Source organism: Convolutriloba macropyga, chromosome 11, assembly GCF_964194025.1.
Source record: "Convolutriloba macropyga chromosome 11, txConMacr16.3, whole genome shotgun sequence".
Taxonomy (NCBI): Eukaryota; Metazoa; Xenacoelomorpha; order Acoela; family Convolutidae; genus Convolutriloba; species Convolutriloba macropyga.
In genome coordinates, this window is record NC_134478.1 from 43767981 (window position 1) to 43789200 (window position 21220).

At 34.2% G+C, this 21220-nt stretch overlaps 1 protein-coding gene across 1 annotated transcript in view; it reads right to left on the reverse strand.

Annotated features, from left to right (window-relative positions):
* Window positions 1-21220, reverse strand: part of LOC142349835 (FAD synthase-like) — a 47388-nt gene that overhangs the window by 2451 nt on the left and 23717 nt on the right. The gene's annotated exons all lie outside the window — the stretch shown is intronic.

Sequence of the window (21220 nt, forward strand, 5' to 3'; positions counted from 1 at the left end):
AACTTCATCGCAAAAACTGAAGAGCTAATTTGACAAAATCTCGAACACTTGAAAAATACAGGAAAAAGGACGTCCTTATTGCTCATTGACAATCATGAGTGTTCAACCATATTGACATACAAAAGCCCGAATCAAATTAATTAATGAGCTCACATTTGACTCCACTCCATTAAATGACACAGCCCACTCAAAACAATCACCGAAAATTTATCTTTAATGTAAGTTGCGACGACCTAAAGAGCATTACCATTATCACATCAGTCAAGCCACATTCACAAAACGAATTAAACACGGCAAACTGCTTAAAAACGCAAGTTCTTATAACATTGAAAACTCGACAATTTACTTCACCCAACACTTTTCGCCCACCAGATAATAATTGAATTTTTTAAAATATGTTGATTTTATTAACCTTTCAGAATAGAAATTACATGACGTTGATTCAAAGATGTGCCAATGGTGACGCTAAAACGCAGTAGAAACATACCCGAAATGTTTAGCAACCAAAATTTCGATAACTCTCGAAACGATCAGAAAATATGACAGTAAAACAAAGAAGAAAGAAAGAAAATGTTTGACAATGTTAAAATTTTCTTCGAAACAAAAAGCAATATTTGAGACATTAAATTGTTGACAACTATTTCATTGTCACTATAAACTATTCAGCAACCTACTATCGAACCCTAGAGGAAGTTTCATGGCCCCTGAGGCTGAAAAATATATTTAAAAAAAAAACAAAAAACTTGTAACAAAAAACGCCAAAAATAGTATCAAAATTAGTATCATTAGTATATTCATTAGTATCGAAAAATTACTATCATTTTTGTGTTTATGTTCGCAGTACCAAAACATTAAGAACAGAATATAGTCATAAAAAGTAATTCTATTCTCCCTAGACCTTTATCAAAACTTGACAAACGTCAACTCAATACTAATTAAAAAAAACTCGAAAGGAGAATGTGAAAAATTCCACCAATTTGGGCACAAAAACACCTAAATGACCTTTTAACCTTGAGTTAAGGCCTTTCCAGCAGCTGCACCACTCTAAGCTCTTGAAGGACTACTAAAGCCAGCTTTGAGCCTCTGATGAAACTTAATGCCCACTGGTCTTTATCTGTTTATCCCGTTTTGAAAGATCAAAGTCATTGAAAAATGTGTTAGAAGCATGGCAGGACAAGTCCTGAATTACAATTCAAGGAATAGAAAAAAACAAAAGACAACACTATCAGCCCCCTCAAAAGAGGGGCCTCCGTTAATGAACAAGCCTAAACCAAGATGTCCACGAAAGTAAACAGAATACTATACTACAAAAATCTAAAATCAAATTCAGTTGATCTCATTTTAAAAGAAATAGGGTTATCGAATGGTTTCAAAGTCAATACCACTGTCAGCAGTGAAACTGAATTTTCTAAGTGTAGAGAACAAAGGAGAGCTATTTTAAATGACTAAGGGACCGAACAGGAAATTACAAAGACAATTACAAAAAAGGGGCGAAAAGTTATAATTTTTCAAAAAAAGTGTCAAAGTCGTTAAAACTGTCAGCCAAGAAAATCGCAAATCGAAGATGATTTATTAGACAGCCTAATAACATAAAATTAAAGAGACTAAGTGACAAAAAATACAACAATCAGAATTCTCAATTATCAAAAAAACTAAACGTACCCGGCAGATTGCCAAAAAATAGCCACCGTTGATGTTTATTCCCATAACCAGAATTCGGAGTGAAAGAATAGAAGAAAATGATGGAAAAAACCGGATACTTGTATAAAAACATTATAAAATTCCGAACTATTTAGATGTCATTTCTTAGTTGAACATACTCCTGTTCCTTGGTTAGAGAATAGAGGGGCTAGAATCAACACCAATAAGCCTTTAAGACGGTAAGGTGCCTTAGAGATGGCTTTGATCTAAGACATAAGAACACAGTTCAAGCAACGGGCATCTAAAATAGGGCTTTATGAGTTTATCCCGTTTCTATTTTTGATTTCGTTTTATACTGACTCTGTTCAATTTGAATTGCTTTGAGCAACTGCTATTTAAAAGCTCTTTGAGCAGAATGAGAGATGAGTGGCATAGAGAAGCCAAAACGATTTCTCGCAAGATGTCGATAAGCTGCAAATGAGGTAACACAAAACAATTCTTTGTTCGATGAAAAAAAAATTAGGAGCACTATAATAGCCGGCTAAGAAGATGAGGGCGCCTATTCATAACTTTTTAAAACAACTTGTGTCAAATTCGCTAAAACCTTCAGTTTCAAAATTAGTAAATGAACTCGAAAATTCTTAATAAAATGGCCAATGAGATCTATAATTAATAAAGCGAAGTGACAGAAAAACTAGAAAAAAGGGCAAAATCTAGAGAAAAATACAAAATTGAAAGCACGTCACGCCAAAGTTGTGAAAAACTTTAGATTTGAATCAAACCCTTTAATTGATTGAAATTGAAGCAAATAAGGGATCTACTGAGTTATAGAACGATAAAAGAGAACGATAAAAGAAAAAATCAATAGTGTCAAATTCCTTAAAACGGTTCGATTTCCCTTCATATCAGTAAATTAATAAGAATTAACCTCAACAGAGAGCCATTGAGACCCCTAATTAATCATACTAAATAACAACAAAATGAAACACAAAAACAAGCAAAAACTTTAAAAAATCGCATTTTATGAAAGCAAATAGCCTCTAAGTCTTGAAAAATAGTAATTTCTTTTGTAAGGTTTAAGCAACCTTAACAAAGATGTATTAGAACACACATATCACCTTTGAAAGTATTCGCACAGGAAAGGCAGAGAAAACAACAAAAGATCATTCAAAATTCCGCACGTGAAAAACAAATGCGGTCTCAAAAACCAAGAATCTGTTTAAACACCTTCACAACTGACTTTAAAGCACTTTGAAACCATGTCACTCCCTATTACTAATCGCTTATTGATCCTCTTACTACTTCATCGTGATTACAATCACTACTCAAATTTGACTTCTCATTGACAATTAAAAGTCAAAAAATATTGTGAATTTTTATAAAATATGTTGATGTTATCAATTTTTCAGAATAGAAACAAATGACGTTGATTCAAAGATGTGCCCATGCTGACACTACAGTGCAGTAGAAAGACACCCAAAAACATCCAACAAAAATGTTTAGCAAACAAAATTTTGATAACTCTTGAAATGATCAGAAAATATGACAGTAAAACAAAGAAAAAAAAGAAAAAGTTAGACAATTATAAATTTAAACAGAAAGCAAAATTTGATATATTAAAATGTTGAGAACGCCTCCATTGCCACTATAAACTACTCAATAACTTGATATCGAAACCTAGAGGTTTCCAAAACATATAGACCAGAAAATGGTCATAAAGAGTAATTGTATTTATCAAAACTTGACAAACGTCAACTCAATACTAATGAAAAAAAACTCAAAGAAAACGTTAAAAATTGCAGCACTTTGGGCACAAAAACGTCAATATGACCTTTTAAACTTGAGTTAAGGCCTTTCCAGCAGCTGCACCACTCTAAGCTCTTGAAGGACTACTAAAGCCAGCTTTGAGCCTCTGATGAAACTTAATGCCCACTGGTCTTTATCTGTTTATCCCGTTTTGAAAGATCAAAGTCATTGAAAAATGTGTTAGAAGCATGGCAGGACAAGTCCTGAATTACAATTCAAGGAATAGAAAAAAACAAAAGACAACACTATCAGCCCCCTCAAAAGAGGGGCCTCCGTTAATGAACAAGCCTAAACCAAGATGTCCACGAAAGTAAACAGAATACTATACTACAAAAATCTAAAATCAAATTCAGTTGATCTCATTTTAAAAGAAATAGGGTTATCGAATGGTTTCAAAGTCAATACCACTGTCAGCAGTGAAACTGAATTTTCTAAGTGTAGAGAACAAAGGAGAGCTATTTTAAATGACTAAGGGACCGAACAGGAAATTACAAAGACAATTACAAAAAAGGGGCGAAAAGTTATAATTTTTCAAAAAAAGTGTCAAAGTCGTTAAAACTGTCAGCCAAGAAAATCGCAAATCGAAGATGATTTATTAGACAGCCTAATAACATAAAATTAAAGAGACTAAGTGACAAAAAATACAACAATCAGAATTCTCAATTATCAAAAAAACTAAACGTACCCGGCAGATTGCCAAAAAATAGCCACCGTTGATGTTTATTCCCATAACCAGAATTCGGAGTGAAAGAATAGAAGAAAATGATGGAAAAAACCGGATACTTGTATAAAAACATTATAAAATTCCGAACTATTTAGATGTCATTTCTTAGTTGAACATACTCCTGTTCCTTGGTTAGAGAATAGAGGGGCTAGAATCAACACCAATAAGCCTTTAAGACGGTAAGGTGCCTTAGAGATGGCTTTGATCTAAGACATAAGAACACAGTTCAAGCAACGGGCATCTAAAATAGGGCTTTATGAGTTTATCCCGTTTCTATTTTTGATTTCGTTTTATACTGACTCTGTTCAATTTGAATTGCTTTGAGCAACTGCTATTTAAAAGCTCTTTGAGCAGAATGAGAGATGAGTGGCATAGAGAAGCCAAAACGATTTCTCGCAAGATGTCGATAAGCTGCAAATGAGGTAACACAAAACAATTCTTTGTTCGATGAAAAAAAAATTAGGAGCACTATAATAGCCGGCTAAGAAGATGAGGGCGCCTATTCATAACTTTTTAAAACAACTTGTGTCAAATTCGCTAAAACCTTCAGTTTCAAAATTAGTAAATGAACTCGAAAATTCTTAATAAAATGGCCAATGAGATCTATAATTAATAAAGCGAAGTGACAGAAAAACTAGAAACAAGGGCAAAATCTAGAGAAAAATACAAAATTGAAAGCACGTCACGCCAAAGTTGTGAAAAACTTTAGATTTGAATCAAACCCTTTAATTGATTGAAATTGAAGCAAATAAGGGATCTACTGAGTTATAGAACGATAAAAGAGAACGATAAAAGAAAAAATCAATAGTGTCAAATTCCTTAAAACGGTTCGATTTCCCTTCATATCAGTAAATTAATAAGAATTAACCTCAACAGAGAGCCATTGAGACCCCTAATTAATCATACTAAATAACAACAAAATGAAACACAAAAACAAGCAAAAACTTTAAAAAATCGCATTTTATGAAAGCAAATAGCCTCTAAGTCTTGAAAAATAGTAATTTCTTTTGTAAGGTTTAAGCAACCTTAACAAAGATGTATTAGAACACACATATCACCTTTGAAAGTATTCGCACAGGAAAGGCAGAGAAAACAACAAAAGATCATTCAAAATTCCGCACGTGAAAAACAAATGCGGTCTCAAAAACCAAGAATCTGTTTAAACACCTTCACAACTGACTTTAAAGCACTTTGAAACCATGTCACTCCCTATTACTAATCGCTTATTGATCCTCTTACTACTTCATCGTGATTACAATCACTACTCAAATTTGACTTCTCATTGACAATTAAAAGTCAAAAAATATTGTGAATTTTTATAAAATATGTTGATGTTATCAATTTTTCAGAATAGAAACAAATGACGTTGATTCAAAGATGTGCCCATGCTGACACTACAGTGCAGTAGAAAGACACCCAAAAACATCCAACAAAAATGTTTAGCAAACAAAATTTTGATAACTCTTGAAATGATCAGAAAATATGACAGTAAAACAAAGAAAAAAAAGAAAAAGTTAGACAATTATAAATTTAAACAGAAAGCAAAATTTGATATATTAAAATGTTGAGAACGCCTCCATTGCCACTATAAATTACTCAATAACTTGATATCGAAACCTAGAGGTTTCCAAAACATATAGACCAGAAAATGGTCATAAAGAGTAATTGTATTTATCAAAACTTGACAAACGTCAACTCAATACTAATGAAAAAAAAACTCAAAGAAAACGTTAAAAATTGCAGCACTTTGGGCACAAAAACGTCAATATGACCTTTTAAACTTGAGTTAAGGCCTTTCCAGCAGCTGCACCACTAAGCTCTTGAAGGACTACTAAAGCCAGCTTTGAGCCTCTAATAAAAATTAATGCCCACTGGTCTTTACCGGTTTATCCCGTTTTGAAAGATCAAAGTCATCGAAAAACGTGTAAAAAGCATGGCAGGACAAGTCCTGAAATACAACTCAAGGAATAGAAAAAAAAACAAAAGACAACACTATCAGCCCCCTCAAAAGAGGGGCCTCCGATAATGAACAAGACTAAACCAAGATGTCCACGAACGTAAACAGAATACTACAAAACTCTAAAATCAAATTTATTTCATTTCATTTTTAGAGAAATATGGTTATCGGATGGTCTCAAAGTCAATACAACTATCAGCGGTGAAACAAAAGTCAAAAAATAGTGTGCATTTTTATAAAATATGTTGATTTTATCAATTTTCCAGAATAGAAACAAATGACGTTGATTCAAAGATGTGCCGATGGTGACACTACAGCGCAGTAGAAAAACACCTAAAAATATATAACAAAAATGTTTAGCAACCAAAATTTTGATAACTCTTGAAACGATCAGAATATATGACAGTAAAACAAAGAAAAAAAGAAAATGTTAGACAATTATAAATTTAAACAGAAAGCAAAATTTGATATTTTAAAATGTTGAGAACCCCTCCATTACCACTATGAATATATCGAGCCCTAGAGGGTTCCAAAACATATAGACCAGAAAATGGTCATAAAAAGTTATTGTATTTATCAAAACTTGACAAACGTCAACTCAATACTAATGAATCAAAAAAACTCAAAAATAGAAAACGTAAAAAATTGCAGCACTTTGGGCACAAAAACATCAATATGACCTTTTAACCTTGAGTTAAGGCCTTTCCAGCAGCTGCACCACTAAGCTCTTGAAGGGCTACTAAAGCCAGCTTTGAGCCTCTAATGAAAATTAAAGCCCACTGGTCTTTACCTGTTTATCCCGTTTTGAAAGATCAAAGTCATTGAAAAATGTGTAAAAAGCATGGCAGGACAAAGTCCTGAATTACAATTCAAGGAATAGAAAAAAAAGACAACACTATCAGCCCCCTCAAAAGAGGGGCCTCCGATAATGAACAAGTCTAAACCAAGATGTGCACGAAAGTGAACAGAATACTACAAAAATCTAAAATCAAATTTATTTCATTTCATTTTTAGAGAAATAGGGTTATCGGATGGTCTCAAAGTCAATACAACTATCAGCAGTGAAACAGAATTTTCTAAGTGTATTCATGTCTGATTAGAGAACAAAAGAGCTATTTTAAATGAGTGACCGAACAGGAAAAGTGATTTTAAAAGTGACCGAACAGGAAAAAAACAATTACAAAAAAGGGGCAAAAAGTTATAATTTTACAAAAGTAGTGTCAAAGTCGTGAAAACTGTTAGCCAAGAAAATCGAAGATGACTTATTAGACAGCCTAATAACATAAAATCAAAGATTATCAAAACTAAACGTACCCGGCAGATTGCCAGAAAAAAGCCACCGTTGATTCCCATAACCAAAATTGGGATTGAAAGAATAGAAAATAATGGAAAAAAACCTGATAAATGTATAAAAACATTTTAAAATTCCGAACTATTTAGAATTTAGATGTCATTTTTTAGTTGAACATACTCCTCTTTCTTGGTGAGAGGATAGAGGGACTAGAATCAACACCAATAAGCCTTAGAGACGGTAAGGTGCCTTAGAGAAGGCTTTGATCTAAGACATAAGAACAAAGTGCAAGTAACGTGCATCTAAAATAGGGTATTATGGGTTTATCCCGTTTTTATTTTTCATTTCGCTTTATACTGACTCTGTCCATTTTGAATTGCATTGTTGAGCAACAGCTATTCAAAAGCACTGGGCACAATGAGAGATGAGTGATACTAGCATAGAGAAGCCAAAAACATTTCTCGCAAGATTTCGATAAGCTGCAAAATAAGGTAAAACGAGACAAATTTTTTTGTTCGACGAATTAAAAAAAATTAGGAGCACTATAAAAGCCGGCTAAGAAGATGAGGGTGGCTATTAATATTTTTTTAAAACAAGTTGTGTCGAATTCGTTAAAACCCTCAGTTTTAAAATCAATAAATTTACTCAAAAATGCTTGATAAAAAAGCCAATCGGATCCGTAATTATTGAGACGAAGTGACAGAAAAACTATAAAACTAAAACGGCAAAACCAATAAAAAATAAAAATTATTGAAAGCAAGTCATACCAAAGTCGTAAAAAACGTTAGACTTGAATCAAACCTTTCAATTGATTGAAATTGAGACACATAAGGGAGCTATTGAGTCACAGAACGATAAAAGAGGACGATAAAAGAAATCAAAATATCAAATTTTTTGGGTACAAGTAGTGTCAAATTCGTTAAAACGGTTCGATTTCTATTCAAATCAGCAATAAGAATTATCAGCCATTGATACCCCTCATTAATCATACTAAATAACATAACAGAAAGACCAACAAAAACAGGCAAAATCTTTAAAAAATCAAATTTTATGAAGGCAAATAGCCTCTAAGTCTTGAAAAATAGTAATTTCTTTTGTAAGGTTTAAGCAACTTCAACAATGATTTATTAGAACCCGCATATCACCTTTGAAAGAATTCGCAGAGAAAAAGAAGACAGAACAGCAAAACATAACCGACTAACGTCGGGCGAATCGCTCTCAGGCGGTTGGCTTCGTCAGTACCTAGCCACTGTTTGAGTTTAGCATTACCTTGTTTGAAGGGGTGTGAGGTTAGGGTAATAGATGCTGACGTCACGCCACATAACAGCCGCTGAAGTGTGGCATCAGCAAAAGAGTTAAGGAGAGAGAGAGAGAACTAGGAATTTTTCCATGATGAGATTCGACATTACAACTTCAAGTTTTCCAGCCTTGTTAGTAACTAAATCATATAGAAAAAAAATGAAAGTGCAAAATTCAGAAGAAAAGTTTCCACATATCGAAGTTCCAAAAATGTTCGACTCTGGATTTTTGTCCTGTACCCCATTTGCACGACTTAAAAAGCTTCGTTGGCCAGTAATGATCATTAAACTCAGTAAAAGACAAATATTCAAAAATTTTATAACAACAGCAAATAACAAAATCTTGCTAAAATTCGTGATATTATTATCTTCAGAACATCATTCTATTGTCTCAAGAGACTATCCAATATGCCTATTTCAAGCCTTTAACAGTTTCGCTGGCCCATAAAGATCCATACGCTTGGAACATGATCATAAGTTTTAAAAAAAATTATTAAATTTTATTAAAAAAATTGCTAAAATTCGAGTCATTAACAAAATGATAACCATTCCATTAACTATGGAAACTAAGCGGTGCACCTGGGGGCTGATGGTGAAGGAGTGCGGATTGGGCAGCAGAAGGGTGGGGGGCAAGAGTACGGTGGGGGGTGGGGGCAGTAGTGGGGGTGTCAACAGAGGGGGTGTCTTCAACCTCTAAGACACCACAAGTATAAGTCTCCAAAGCAGTTTGAGCTGATACAGAGCTGAAAGGCTCTAAGAGCACTTAATGCCCACTGAGCGCTACCTGTTTAACCCCTTTTTTGAGGACAAAAAGTCACAAGCGTCAGACGAAAAATCGATTAAGCGAAAAATCGCATAAAAAAGACCAACAGGACTAATATAATTGCTCTAAACTTCGTTTGAGAGCAATTAAACATAATTCAAAATGCCGCACGTGAAAAAAATGCGGTCCCAAAAACCAAGAATCTGTTTAAACACCTTCTTCACAACTGACTTTAAACCAGTTAGAAACCATGGCACGCCCTATTACTACTCGCTTATCGATCCTCTTACTACTCCATCATGATTACAATCACTAATCAATTCTGACTTATCATTGACAGTTAGAGTTCAAAAAATAGTGTGAACAGACCGTAAAAAAAGACAGCACACCAATACAATTTAAACTCTTTGACTTGTAAAAAAAGACAAAGCAACAATACATTTTTTTTTGAAACATGTAAATTACTCACACTATAACCCTAAGGTTAGATATCTACATGCTCTAAAATTTTAAATAAATTAATCATCATTGTTATTAATATAATGATCTTCAAATTGTGGCTGTTCGTTTTTATAGGTAAAAATAGGATTTGAAGGCTCCTATTTGTCTATTAACGGGTACTTTCTTGTGTTGATCGAGCAAAACCTCGGTTAAAACATTTTTAAAGCAGGTTTTACTGTTAAAAGTTCTTATTGAAGAGGGCAATTTGTTCCATTTTTGAACGCTTTTAAAGATTAAGGATTTGTTACTCCACTTCGTTTTCGTTTTCTTTTTTAAAATAATTTGATTTGTTCTCTTGTTCTGTCTAGCGTTATGGCGACTAGAAAACATTTTAAAATTTTCGGATGTTTCCCATTGTCTTATGTCTGTTTGTAGTTTCATTAGGCTGACTTTTCAGATAAACAATTCTGCTGGCAGGATACGATCCTTAATGAGAAGATCAAAAGAGTGGTCAAATTTTTGACGAAGATAACAAACTTTTATTCCCCAGTTAATTTGCCTGTTTATGCGGTTTTTCACTGTAAGAGTTTGAAGGAATACTCCACTGAAAGAAAGATGAGAGAGTACAACTGACTTGAAAACATCAATTCTCACTTTCAAAGGTATTTGATTTCTTACAAGATACAAAGAACGAATTGCATTAGCCATTTTGCTTAAAACTGAGTTCAGGTGATTTTCAAAGGTTAAGATTGAATCAATTTGTACTCCCAGATAACGACATGCATGAGCCGATTTGATAACTTCGCCTTTAAAAGAAAACTCTGGATCCGAATTAGTATGATTTGTAAAGAATAACATCTCTGTTTTATCGGCATTTAAAGTGAGTTGATTCTCTGTCAGGTGTTTGTCTGTTTGTTCTAATATTTTTTCAATTTTTTGGGGAAAATTTTCATTACGTTCAAATTTGCATATAATACTAGTGTCATCCGCAAATTGAACAACATCATTTTCACCTTCCAACTTTTCAGAAAAATCGTTGACATATAACAGAAAAATAAGAGGTCCTAACACTGTACCTTGTGGAACACCATGATTAATAGTTATTTTATCTGATAAGTCAATTCCCAGTTTTACGCATTGTGTTCGATTTTCGAGAAAAGATCTGAGAAGTAAAATTGTTGATTGAGAGAGGTTAAAATTTTCAGCTTTCTTGAGAAAGATTTCATGTGAAATTGAATTGAAAGCTTTTGCAAGATCTAAGAACACAGCACCAGTGTCGTTGTTATTTTCCAAATTTCCTATTATTTTTTCAATAAAATAAAGCACAGCATCAGTAGACGATTTTCGAGATTGGAAACCGAATTGTTTTTTGTTGAAGAGCGCAAATTTTTCAAGATATTCTACTAACTGATTAAGTAAAAGCCTTTCAAAAACTTTTGCGAAAGTTGGTGTTACAGAAATTGGGCGATAATTAGTTAAAACAGAAACATCTCCTTTCTTGAAAATTGGTGTGATGTGCGCATCCTTAAGAAATGTTGGAAAAACTTTCTCTTGAATACAATCGTTAAATGTAATCTGAAGATGTGTCCTAAGAGCATATTTTCCGGATTTCAGTGCCCAAGCATTGATGTATCCCGGCCCTGGTGCTTTGTTGATGTCTAGATTGTCAATAACCTTATAGATTTCCCTCAAAGTAAAAGGTCTAAAGTTAAACTCTTGAAACTTTCGCTCTGTTTTTTTCGAAGTTCAATGAAACAATCTGCCCTCTGTAGATGCCCATTTCGCTGAAAACTCTGTTAAAAGCGTTACATATTGATTTTTTGTACCATTCTCATCAATTTCTGTGATGTTTGGAATGTTGTTTTTCTTTCCGATTTTTTAATGAATTTCCATTTCTCTTTTGAGGTTTCAATTTTCGTAAAAAATTCCTCTGAAAATTGATTTTGTGCTTCTTTTAACTTTCGATTTACAAGGTTGCAATACTTTTTAAATGAAACAAATGATTCAGCACTTTGTGTCAATTTGTAGTCTTTGAAGTAACGAATGCAGCTGCTGGAGCAAGTTTGATATATCTTGATACTTATTTTGTATGCTGCGAGCGTTGAAAAGTAGAAATTTAATGCCTTTTTGAGTGCCAAATATAGCATCATCCAAAGTAGAAAGCTTTGAAGCATCAAAGGGTCCAGGAGTTTGTTCTATGTCACCACAAAGAAGCAAAAAACTTCTGTTAGGAAACCGTGAAACACAACGAACAGCCGTAATGAAAAATAAAATCAGCTTTCTCTGGAAAAAATTCAGCACATTTTCTAAATTATCATGTTTCTTGTTTACTTGAGTTAAGTAACGTTGCTTAAGGTATACCTGGTCTTTCACATTTCCGAAAAAAAACCAGAAAGTTAAAACAAACGATAATAATATGACAAAAAAGTTACTCAACTCAAGCAAAGTTCAAACTTCTATGTAATTTCCGAGGTTGAACTGTATTCTGTGATGCCGGTAGGTTATGTGTTATATTATAGTGACGTATGTTTTCTACCATATTTTCTACGCCATTATTTGGATGCACTCCATCAAAACATATATCATCAATTGATAGCGCATTTTCCAAAACTTGGCAATCCGTGACCAAGGATAGGATCCATCAAGCTCCAGGCTTATCATTGAATTTAGATATTTCCTCGTTGTTTGTTTTCCTTCCATAGCAACCGTCTTTTACCGGACCAATTTTGCATATAGCAACACGATGAGGTTTGAATTTTTGCATACATTTGTCAACTGTTTCTTTGAGTTATGTCGCTGCCTCCTGTCCAGAAACACCTTTGTCAATTGAATTATCACCGACATGTACAATTAATGTTTCCGTTTTGGCTCCAGGGGAATAGCAATCAACTACATTATAAATGTCTCCTATTGTTGCAGATGAATGAGTGGATTGCAGTCTGCTGCGAAATGTCATACTGATTTACTTTCCGAAAAGTGCTATCAGATATAACTAATTGCTTGGCAAATCGGGGTACCATTTTTGGTTGATAAATTTACACTGGAGGACCAATACAACTGTTGCTTTTTGACGTCTACTGTCTCTCAAGTAAATTGTCATAGTTAACAAGCATTTCATAGTTACCAAGATCTTTTTCGAATTTTGTTATGATTTTGTCCTTTTCTTGTATTTTTTCATAGGTCTCCAAAAGCTTTGCAATTAGTTCTTCTTTGTTGCATTTCTGGAGAACTTTTTTTGAAAACATGGTGATAACGCGTATTTGCTCTAATTGAGGCTTTTAAAAAAATCTAAAGCATTTTTATTTTTTGTTTGTGAACTAAAAATGAAATTAAGAAAAAAAATTGAGTAGAGATAAGATTGGAATGATCTCACCGGTGATGAAGCAGGCAGAATACCCAATAAGAATTATATATCTTCTTTTGATGCCTTTAAAAAAACGAAAAATGTTCGGGATGAATACAAAAAACAAAAGATTTTTTGATAGTCGTTTGATAGGATACCCAATAACTGCGAGATTTGAAAGAATACCCAGTAATATAACAGCTTCAGAGAAAAAAAGAAGGTCGAATAAGACCTTGCTCAGTATTCGAATTCAAAAAGAAGCGAATAAAACGACAAAAATAGGTTTATCCATACAGTTGACTTCTGACTTCGAATTGGATTGTAAAAGGGAGAGCGCCTAAATAATGGTAGTTGAGAACAAATTTTTAGCTTCTTGGCAATACAGTGATCGAAAGCAACCGACGGGTTTCCGATATCAACAAACAATGCATCAACTTGAATTGCATTGCTCTCTTGATCGCATTATGATCGAATTGCCCGCTTGATAGCATCAAAACAATCCATATATGAGCAACTGAATTTGTATTGCGCTCTTGAGGAAAAATGACCATTCTTAACTTTTCCATTCTTTAGACTTTTCATTTCAAACTTGTTTTCAGTTTTAAAAAACTGCGGTACCATATCAATTCAAAGCTCAGTTATATTTAAGGAATGCAATCACAGAAAGCGCAAAACAAGAGATTTTTTCAATTTGACGATTTAAGATCCGTTTTCTGGGAGTAGCTCAAAAATGACCACATTTTAGACTATCACAGTATTGCAAAAAATTGCCAACTTCCAATATTTCAAAGTCACAGATATTTCAGTTCAGCCCAGAAAACTTGCTCAACTCTAATTTTTAAGAACTTCTGGTAAGTATTGTTTTCATCGATCACTAAAAATTCCTCTAGTTAATTACCAAAAATTCCTCTAGTTAAATTCTACTCAGCGAGGACATTCAAACAATACCAATAATTTTTAATGAAGCTCTCGGAGTTCAAAATTGTCAAATAAAAACAGCCGGGCTATCATATTTTGGTGCTACCCCTTAAATATTTTCTTTTCTCGCTGGTATATTAAATTAAAAATGCGGGTTCTCAGCCTTTTATTTATCCAACTAATTTTTACTCGCTCTAACTCTTTCAATAAAATAATATCAGTAGACAACAACTTTTTAGGGGATCAACCAATAGAATTTTAACATCCATTTTAAACCTCTATACTTTAGTCATCCAATCATGTGAGCAATGAACAATTCTACAAAAAGCTAACATTGTTTTCTACCATCAACAGTGCAGTGACAGAAGTTCATTACCTCATTAACGAGGTCTTCCTTTCAGCCGCGATGTTTTCTTATTGCTCCGATTGTGGCGGGAGGAACTATATGCTCAACTGGTCGTTTGACATCTGTTTCTCTTACAGCCGAAGTATACTAATTGCGAAGCAGTATATGCTGTTGTCTGAATTGGTCTGTGGGCAACCAATAATTTTGAAACTTAAAGTTATCACTTAGACTTTGACCATTTTCTGGTCTTATGTTGTTTTGCTACTGAGTCCCAATACTGACAGATCTCACTAAAGTTCTAACGAGTTCTGACTTTATTTTGGTAAAATTGAGTGAACTTTTTTAGTTTTTTTAATATAGCTTTTTTTCTGCGTTTTTGTCACAGTATGAGTACCGAAGGGTCTCTTTTATTTCAATAGGAGTAAATGAAAAGCTTGCAAACGAGTTCTCAATGAACATAAATAATGTTCTTAGTTAATATTTTATGGCATGATTACTTTGCAACTATTCAAACTTTATAGTTTTGACTATACATCTTTTTAATGCATTTTTGCAACAAAATGAGTAATCGAAGGCTTCTTTGATTTCAGTAGCCGAGTAAACAAAAAACTTATTGCTGGCTTGATTTCATAGCGAATGGTTTTTGACTGGACACTTGAATGTTTTCAAAAATATTAAGTGAATTTTGAGTTCTATTTGATTTTCTTTTTGCTGCCTTGCCCTAAATCTGGTTTATTAAAGTCTTCAGAAGTCAAGAACGAGACATATCCGAATCTAAAATCGTTTTCTTTGATAGGAAATCATCGTGAAAAATTGAAGCAAATTGATTTGCTATCAATAAGGCGAATATTTGAGTTTAGTCTATATTTGGTTTTTCACTCAATTGGTTTCTTGGTTAAATATGGTTCTCTACAATTGGATTTATAGACGAACTGGCTATTTGGGGGAGCTTCATTGAAACTTCTTAATATGTCCAATATGTCCATTTCACAGCAATTGCTTATAAACATCTTTTCAAAAACAATAGCAGATTATGGAAAAGTTGATTCCTCAATATTGTTTTGTCGACCTCAATATTCTTCTGTATACTATTTTCATTAACAAGTGGTTCCAACTGCTTCGTAATAAAACGTGAGATCTTTTTCTTAGCAGTTTAGTTTTTGAAAGTTTCTGAGATTATATTTGGTTTAATAAATTTTAAACACCAAATTTGAGATATCGGAGTTTTACTAAAGAATTGTTCTGTTTATTTTATCCATTTTCGCATTGTGGTTTTATGAACACCTTGTTAAAACAATCGTTTTAAGTTCCAAGGGCAATCTTGAGATCTCTCACTTAACTTCGCTTGGTCACTTACTTGACGTAGCTAGGTTGGGTGACCTCAATTTGAATTTGCTTTCTCAATTTAGATTTATTGGCGAGTTGTCATTTTTTTTATTTCAGTCCAAAATTATAAATCCTAAGAATTTAAAGAGGCGAAGCACGCAGTAAAAACAAAGTTGGTACTTGAGACTTTACAGCTCAAAATTTATTTTGGAAAGTGGTTTAAAGTTGATTTCTGGATCATTTTTTGTTGGAATTAGTTCGTTGACAAAAATTGTATTTATATCGTCAAAATTGCAGTAGATTTGATTGAATGTGCGTTAATTTGTTCTAGTTATCATTCTAGGGAAATAAAAAAATTTGAATTCACTGTTATTAACCCTTCTTTGTATACACGTCTGTCCTTTTTAAAGCACTCATCAACGTTTCAATTACAAATTGCGAACAACTGAGTCTAGCAAACGCGATGTATTTACTTAATGGTGCATCTATGCGGTTGTCTGAACTGCCGATTTTGTTCACGACTTTGACATTACGTGTTTTCATTAACATTTTGTCCATTCTTATGTATTGTTACTAAGTCTCAATACCGAGAGGTCTTGTTGAAGTTCAAATGAGGTCTAATAAAACTACATGTTTCCTTTCTAAGTTTTATGGTGTTGATTGCTTTGAAACAATTTGTCATACTTTGAGTTTCGACCTTCTATGTTTTTTCTGTAGGTTTGTTACAGTATGAGCAACGAAAGATCTCAATGAATGCATTAGTGGCATAAAGGAAGCTCATGAAAGGCTGCAGCTCACATCAAATAAATGGTAGTGAAAGTTAAGTTCTGACCGTTTTTGTTTTTTTCTTTCTAGTCAATCTCTTAATAAGTCCATAGTGTGACATGTCTGAATCTAACTTTGTCTTCCATTGATAACTTATCATCAATAAAAATTTGACGTAATTCAGCGTTTGCACTTGGCTTCAAACTCATTTGGTTTTTTGCTAAACTTCTTACTGTGCCAATTTGACGAATTGTTTTTGATTCACGCAAAATAACAGATTTCGGAATAAGTTTTTTGCCCTTCAATACTGTTTAGTGCAATCGCAATTTCATCACATTTGTCAGATGACCCAGCTGATTCATACTCAAACATCTTTCCTTTGGTTTAGTGGTTTTAGTCACTGAATTTTTATCAGGTTCCATTTGGTTTTTGGAATTAAGCACCAAAAATTTTTGAATGAAACTGGAGTATTCAGGATTTTCTTTTTTTATTTTCGTTTGTGAGTTTTATTAAATATTAAATTTGATAGAATGATCGATTGGCAAGTTCCTGGGCAGATATAACTTACCTCAACCGTGACTTACCTAATGATCATATAGCTTGGTTTGCATTCTCAATATAGATTAGTGATTTTAGTGCACAGGTCATTTTTTACTTCTGCTCTCAATTATAAGTCTTAGACTTAAAATTTATAAAATGATCGAAACTAAATAGAGGTCACTTGTTACTTACCTTCTTACTCGTAGTAACATTTGATTTGAAATTCAATTTGACAATGGGAGATGTTGATTTTTGAATCTCATTTTTTGGTAAAGTTAGTTGTACAGTTGATTACATTGAATTATTTTCTACCTTATCTACTCCTTCTACTTGAGAAATTAGAGTTGATTCCAAATCTGTCATTTCGTTTGTTAGTGTTAAATTCAGTGAAATAAAGAAATTTGATCTCACTGGTATGAACCCTTTTTGTATAGCCGTCTGTTCTTTTTAAGGATCTATCGAAGTTTAAATAACAAAATATGAACTACTTCTATGAAGGCAGTGTCTATCTCTGCTTTAATTAGTAGACAATTGAGACAAGATTGAGTGAGGTCGGAACGTCATGGGCCATCAAACAATAGTGAGACTCCTTGTTGAGTAAAAGCATGAAAACATTTTTCTCGAAGGTGGTAGCAGTTGAAACAAAGCTAGGAATGATGTACTATAAGTGATTTCAGAAGTGACAATCAAATGTTTCCAACTAGTTCATACCAATCTTGAAGATCGTTTTTGACTAATGATTTGATTTGAATAGAAAAATGGTAGAAGTAGTAACCTGCTTTCAATCGGCGCTTAATTGACTTGAGCTGATTCGATAATTCTGTAAAGAAAATTACATTCGTCATTTTCGACGATACTAAATTTTAAATTACGTAGATACCAAATAAATTGTGCAGAAACTTTTTGATCGAATAGAAGTCAACGTGATAGACAAAAATACCGCGGAAAATAGAAAGAGCCAAATACAAATAGTTCTTTATCGAGCGCCACATAAGAAATTTGAAGCATTATTTAGGTACCAACCGAGCAGATTAGATTTGGAGCTATCGCTTTGCAGAAGAAAGCGTTGAGTTTACTCGTTAAGTTCACAATGGTGTTAATTTCATATTGAATATACTTCCATAATTAACTTAAACATAGCCGTCAAGTTGCCGGAGGAGGCAACAGTGGGGGGGGGGGCAACAGTGAGGGGAGAAGGGGTGGGGCAACGGCAGGAGGGTTCTTTTGGCTGCACGGGGCCCTTACGGCCAGAACGATGTGCAGGGATGGGGATGGGGTGTGAAGTGAGAGGGGGGCTGATGTGTGTGTGCGGGGGGGGGGGGGGGGGGAGGGGTGGGGTTCGGTCAACCTCTAAGAACCTCCCTTCACACCATATAATTACAAGTCTCCAATACAGTTTCACAGTTTCTGTGAATCGCATACTTGGAGACTAGTGAGCTGAAAGGCTTTAAGAGAACTTAATGCCCGCTTAAAGTTAAAAAGATCAGACGAAAAATCGGTCAAGCAAAAAATCGCCTAAAAAGACCAACAGGACTAATATAATTATTACAAACTTCAATTGAGAGCAGTTAATCAAAGTCAAATTGCCGCGTGTGAACAAAAAATCTCAATCGAGAAAGCGAGTTTTTGTTCAAACACCGTTTTCTCACTCTACTTTATAATTCGAGTGAAAACTCACGCCGCAAAACCTCTCGTTTTTTCTCTCCATTTCCTCTTTCGGCGTGACAAAAATCACCACTCCAATTAGACTTCAAAAATCATGAAAATATGAGAAAAGATCTTGTGAAAAACAGCTCCCCAATACAATTCAAATTCTTTGAATTGTAAAATGAGAGCGCCTAAATAATATCAGCTGAGAGGCTGACCGCGGCTATTAATATAACAATAACATAGCCACCAGACTACCGGACAATAGCCTCGAAATATACTAATCACACAGGATAACAGACAAAAAAAAGTTCAATTCAATTAAAATTAATTTGAACTTCTATCTATTTTCAAATCCCATGTCAAACACTGATGCCTCCCAAGCAAAATAAACATAATTATCTAACCTGGTTGGACTCAAATTAAATTTAGTCGCAGTCACCTATCTTAATTTACATTTAAAAAATGAGTGCATAACTCGTTTTATTGAAGGAGTTAAGTCCTAAATGCTGAAAAAATGACCACAAGTTGCGCCCAAAAGGCCAAACAAACTTCAGTAAAAAAAGAAATCACGCACAGAAATTCAGCTGCAGAGGAGTACAACTCACCCTTTGACGTCCTGCGCGTGATCAAATGGTCGTAACAAAAAATTGAGGAAGACGGCAAATTAAAACGCAGAAAACGAACTCCTGAAATACGTTTCATAAAGTCCTCAACTACGCTTCCAAGAATTTTCATTGACCGCAAAAATACTCTAAAACAATTTAGAAAAAAAACAAGCAAAACAGTTGATCAAACCGTCAAATTTCCTCATGTGAACAAAAAAACACTATCAAAGCAAATTGCTTGTTCAAACACCATTTATTTTCTCTCTACTTTAAAATATTAGCGATAAAATTTCACGCAGCAAAACCGTTGGCTATTTCCTATTTCAGCGTCACCGAAATCATGATTCAAATTTGATATAAAAATCCTCAAATTTGTGAAGAGATCTATAAAAAAGACAACAGAGAACAATAATAGACTCGCAATTACAATTTCGATTCAAGTTTCACGCTCGGATAAACTTTTTTCAGGAACTAGAAGCATAATTACACAACCTTGTGGTAAATCTAGTGTTTTAAGCATGGTTACGTGACACCTTGAATTATTCGTTGTTCTTGATAGAAGGTTTTGAGCGACTTCAAGTTATCAGTTGTTAACGTTAACTATGCTTGAAATATCCATGCCACTGCGTAAGAGCAGTTTTTCCTGCTACTATTTTTTGTGAACCAATAGCTTCTGGAAGCCGATTTCTTTTATTTATCTAGCTTTGTCAAAATAAGTAGGCCTTCAGAAAAAGTACGCCTTCTTAGCGACTCCAACCCTTTTTCGACGAAGTGCAGTCTTTCCGCCAATATTTGTGCTTTAGAGCCAATTTATTGGTTTCAGCGCGCATGTAATTTATCAGCACTACCACAAACAGGCGATTTGTTTTTCGGTTTTCTTAAATATCAGGTACTTTAGAAAATTCCTCAAAATTTTTTGCCCGAAATCCATTAATTGTCAACTTTTTTTTTGCAGTACCTCTACGCATAGGGCAGTTTTTACATTTATCATGCAATTCAAAAAGGACATTGAAAAAGTGACAAATTTCATTTTTTTCTAATTGCTGAGATATCGCACTTTAAACTATAACTAGTATTGCTTATTTCAGCTACCCCAAATAAGTTCCAAACACAGTGAGATATGCACACTTAAGCTCAATATCTTCACTTATAGTTTACAAAGAGATGAAAAACCGTTAGATAAAATATTTAAAATGTCTAAGTGGAACAATCATAAACGACTAACGTCGGACAAATTGCTCTCAAACAACCGGTGATTGGTTAGCTTCGGTAGCAGCCAGCTGGGGCTTAGGGATGCTAGCATAAGGTGGGGGGGTTGTGAGCGGAGTGGGGGAGGGTTAAGCGATGTGGGGGGAGGGTTGTGGGAGATCTGGACGATAGGGAGTCATCGGGTTGGAGGAAGGTGCATGGGGGTGTCGGGAGGCGGGTTGGGGTGAGGGGCGATGACTCATGAGATGGGTCAAATTTTTAATACTAAGAACCACCCCCTCACACCCTGAATTTGTCGGATCTTTTCTCTTTGGCCCCCAGCTTAGTGGGCTTCTATCTTTTACTCCCCAGGCGAACGTGCTATTTTTGTACATAGTAACGTGCGATCCAAATTTTCTCATCAAAAAAGTTTCAGTGAATTGCATACTTAGAGACTAGTAAGGCTCTATGAGAGCTTAATCCTCCGAGCGCTAGCTGTTTATATCGTTGTGAGGACCAAAAGGTCATTGGTCAAGCAAAAAATTGCGTTGAAACAGTGAGTGAAGTAATCCAGAAATCAAACGTGAAAATTGTGACTTATGTAAAACGAAAAACGTG